This window comes from Melitaea cinxia, chromosome 19 (assembly GCF_905220565.1).
Source record: "Melitaea cinxia chromosome 19, ilMelCinx1.1, whole genome shotgun sequence".
NCBI lineage: Eukaryota > Metazoa > Arthropoda > Insecta > Lepidoptera > Nymphalidae > Melitaea > Melitaea cinxia.
In genome coordinates, this window is record NC_059412.1 from 3,746,731 (window position 1) to 3,752,101 (window position 5,371).

Below are 5,371 nucleotides of genomic sequence, written 5' to 3' on the forward strand. Positions count from 1 at the left end.
AGACAACGATAAAAGATGGCGTCTAACAATATATATGTGAAATTATAGGCAGAATTGAATTCGAAAAAGAATAATTTGCAGTAACGATCTTTAAAAAGTATCGGGTTTATTTGCGTTTTCTCTAAGTTTTATAACCCAACAATATATCAGAATATATCAGAAAGTTGAATAATTTACAGAACGATAACTAAATCGCTTCAAATAGGCGCCGACTTGTTGCCATTATCAGGCACGCTCGGTCATTTGATGTATTACTCTGTTAAATCTAGATATGTATGGACTGCACAAAGAGCAAAATTGCAAGCAATGTTCAGAATGTTCGAGAACTATCCGCCAACTCCAAAGCGATACGTCACACGTCAACTTCATCCAGTGCATCACATAACAGTATAACGCTACCGTGGATTTGAACAACGCGGCAATGTTCCACGGCGTGATTCCATAACATAGCCACGAATATGACTAGACATGTTATAGGGCCCTGTAACTGTGTATCTACAAATCATCCGAATAGAAATTTATTAAATAAGTTCCATAAAACATCAGTCAGGTTATAAGTATAGACAGGATAAAAAGATGTAGAACGCAAATGTAAAACAAAAGAAAAAAGATGTTTTCCATTTCATAATATACAATTATAAAAATTAATCATTAAAAAAACCGACTGCGATAAATAAGCACTAAAAAGGGAAAAACAAGCTTTACAATTTAGTGTGAAGTGTATTCAGTGCACCCTGTATTACATTCTATTCGATACTTTCATAAACTACATGTTACATAAACTACATGTCATAAACATATGTTAATGTATTAGTAATATAATTATATACTCCAAATTATTGCTCGCGGGGACAAAAAAGTTCAACAAAACTCTGATTCTACTATCAATCGAAAATTAACAAAACCTAAGTAAACTACTATATATAGATCGAATTTATTTGGGTTGTTATATATATTATATATTACATATAATAATTTATTTAGTTATATTATTATTACATTAAAATATCTGTAGCTTGTGATATATGCGATGGATATAGCAAAAGGAAAATTAAATGTGTCGAATTTTTATCCAAAGTCCGCCATTTTGAATTTTTATTTATTTTTATGTACATTTTGTCATTCGAGCCATCGGGACGAGTCTAACGACACCTGAACGTTAACATCATTCGAGCTGTATAGGCTGTAGTGGAAAACATAGAAATCTACCATACATACATTCATACATACATACCCATTTTCTGCAGTCGGCTAAAAAACAACTAAAGCTCTTCTCAAACACTTATAAATATTGGTTTTTATGAGAAATAAATATATTTTGAAACATAAAAACATCTCATTCAAACGTCATAATACGAGTTTCACGAGTTGTAAGCGATATCAATAACAGTTACAACAGCAAAAAGTACTTTTAATTGTAGACAAAAGAATCTTACAAATACAGAGTAAAAAAATTTGCAAGAGAAATATACAAGAGGCAATCTTACCTTACCAAAGTGCAAATGCGGTCTTGTCACTTATTTCCTACAGACAACCCCTGTCAATACAGAAAATACTTTAATTATTTTTAATTTTCATATGCCTTTGTGTTGTTAGCTGACTTTACAAAAAGGAAGAGGCTCTCAATTTGACTGTATTTTTTTTGTTTCAACTTCATAGCTTTTTACTGGACGTACCGATTTTGATGATTCTTGCTTTAATCGAAAGCTATTGCTTGTCAGATAGTCCTTTTTAAATTTGATCAAGATAAGATGGATGCTTTTTGAGTTATCCGTAATAACGCTCCTGTCTACAGTTGTATCACTTGCCGATAAAAATTCGTGGTTTTTTGTGTCCGAGCAAATACAATTGTTTTAAACGAATTATGTCACGAATTATGAGCATCATATCTTGTTATACACGTGCATTCAAATGCAGATATTTTGACGTTACGGGATGCAGGAGGGATTTCGGATCCCTCCCAGACAGATGTATTGATTTTTGTTTCACCCTCAGTTGGGGTTGTTATTATTAAATATAAATGGCGACGAAATGTCGGCGTCGTAAATGTTTTTGAGGTGAAAATGAGTGCTGTTTTATTCTGAACATGAAGACGCCATTTTGCTTTTGTGCTACGATAGTTTTGACTAGACGTGTGGTTACAAGTTTTTGTTTTTTTTTTTCTAAGCTCTATATCCATAGAGTTTTATTTTAATTTTATGTTATTATAAATAAGGAACAAAAAGTATTTTCTTTATTGTGTAACTAGAGTTTTAGTCATTTGTATGTTATTAATATCTACATACATTAATGTGATTAATTGACTTTTAAATAAGTTAAAATGAATAAAATAAATACATATTTTTTGTAGCTAATAATTATATATAAGGTTTAACTTAATTATATCTTTTCATTATAATGAAATGTAGTTTTTTACCCATTTAGATTCAGAGTGGGAACCAAACCACCGATCCTAGAGTGGAAAGCACGGTTACTACCAACTGAGACAACGGGCCAATAAAATTAATACAATTAAATGTTACATGTTTATCTTAGATTCGTTGTAAAAGTGATCAATATGCAAATTGTAATATTGTTCGACAACAAAAATCAAAATGAAAATTCGCTGGGTTTAAAGTTTGAAAAAATATTCAATTTCCCTGCAGAATAGTGAAACATATAATTTTGTTGAGAAAAAGAGGTAAACGAGAATTTTGAGAGAAACTTTATAAAATACAATTTCCATTATTGGTTAATTGTTGTTCCACTTTTATATAGTTAGTTCATTTTCTGTTATTGATTTATTTGATTATATTTAGTTTGATACTATTACAAACGTGACGTTGGTGTAGTGGTGCGTGCACCGTGTGGGCGTTCATACACCGCAGCTTGCAGGTTTGATTCCGGCTCAGGATGGATATTTTTATTTACAATATTTCCTTCCGGTATGGTTGGTACCTTATTATAATTACTAGCGACCCGCCCCGGCTTCGCACGGGTGCAAAAACTATCAGTGTTCCTCTATATTATGCGTGTATTATACATATAAACCTTCCTCTGGAATCATTACTACTATTTACCAAAGAAAGCCGCATCAAAATCAGTTACGTAGCTTTAAAATCTAATCATACAGATAGCGGGAAGCGACTTTGTTTCATACTATATAGTGATGTTTCGCATTAAAAAGTTAACTACAAACGACACACTTACACAGAGATTACAACAATAGTAGAGGAGCCCACGATGCTAAATGGGGATTTACTCGAACGTCATAGAGACCTATTAGGTAACAAAGCTTAGATGATAAGAAGAAAAAGATGTTATATAATATATACCTTTACAACGGTGGGGGAAGTGGCTATAGATTTATAAATATGTAAAAAAATACTGTTGCATGGCCATACTCGAGCGCGTTGGATATTTATAGCATCCATGTCCTACGTATTTTTAATAATGTACGTAAGGTAATCTGATCATTTGCACGATGCTGGTGGTTGTACGTAAGGGTTAAAAATGAAGAAAAAATTTTTTTATCGAGTGCGTCAGATTTTCTGAGGGCCGTTAAGTGCACCAAAAAAAAGCTCTCATTCAATAATCTGACGATTTCGATTTGACGCAAACTCGTGGCCATTATTATAATGTGCAAAAAAAATCGCCATTTTGAAATACTCAAGCGCGTCAGATTAAGATATATATGGTTCATCTTTATGTTTTAGACGTGCTGTCTCATAATCTGACGATTACCTAGAAGGGTTCGCCTAATCTGACATCAAAATATTTTTATTTTTATTTTTTATAATCATTGAACTTCATTTATTGAAAAGCTCAGGAAATAGCATGTAAATAAATAAGTGTATGTTTTTTAAGTAGAATACTTGGATTTGTAAGAAAATAATTTAAAAAAAATGCTAAAAAAAATTAATTTTTTATAATTAATTGATTAATTAATCATCTTCATCAGTAGAATTATCTTCCTATTCTGGCAAGATTTCATCCTCAGATTGCGTATCTGTAACAAAAAGTCATTAAAATATTTGCCTATATTATTTGGTGGAGGTACTGAACCGGGTAAAGGTATCCTCCTGTATATTAATCTGCCGCGCTGTAGTAAATCCCGAAATCCCCGCTTGGGCTCCCCTACTACAACTGGCTTGTGTGGTCGAGGTTCGGCGGGGCACACGAAAAATATTTATATATGTCATACAGATGCTGTGTCTCGGCCCTTGTGATCGTTGCTTGTTCCCGGACCCCCGTAACAGGATTTATATTTTACTGGGGTCGTTGAGTGTGAAGCGTTTATAGACAGTGTATAATTTTTAAAAGATAAATTGTTGTTTCCATAGTTAGTGATGTAATTAATTTAACTGATATCATATAATATTAAATATACGTGGGATTAGCGCTTACAAGAATTTTAAATCAAAGTTAAAGACTAAAAAAATATATTTAAAAGGCTTAAAAACACATTTAAATCATCATTTTACAAATTATAATCGCTGTGTGGCTACGGCGGTAGAGAATATAGCCACCCCCTCTCTTCCCGCGGGTGTCGTAAGAGGCGACTAAGGGATAACACAGTTCCACTACCACCTTGGAACTTAAACAGCCAACCGATGGCGGGATTACCATCCAACTCCTGGCTTTGAAATACACAAGCCGAAGACGGGCAGCAGCGTCTTCGGTGCGACAAAGTCAGCCCTTCGGTCACCAACCCGTCTGCCCAGCGTGGTGACTATCGGCTAAAAACATGAGTTCACGATATTTTTGGTGTGAACTTGTGAAAGCCTATGTCCAGCAGTGGACTGTTTAGGCTGTAATGATGAAATATTATTATTTATGTCAAGCTAGATACGATTCGTTATGTAAATTCTACAGAGAAGAATCGACAAAAAACTACGCAGTTATTCTTTACCTTTAAAAAGTTGCACGCTCATTTCAAAAGTATTAATACGTGAAGCAAAAACTTTGTACCCCTTTTTGTGAAAATTTACGGAGGAGTATGAAATTTCGCACACTTATAGTTTATACTCGTATATAGAGAAGGAGTGCAGAATACTAATATTTTTTTTTGAATTATGCATAAAAAAAAAACATTACATACATTACCATGTATTTAATACATACACACGCATATATACTATTTTATTTATTATTATAGAAGTATAATTTTTGACAGCAGAACATTAATAATGTTCAAACTTATAATTTAAATTAATTATGGTCGAATTTCGACTACTGGGCGACCAGTAATGTTTTAAATATCAAAATTAAATTTCACGTTCTCAATAAGAATTAAAATATAAAAATATACGAATATCAGTTTCAATTCGAATTTCAATGAAACACGGGCCAGTCCGAGCCGGGGGCTACTCGATCGCCATGTTTTTATTCG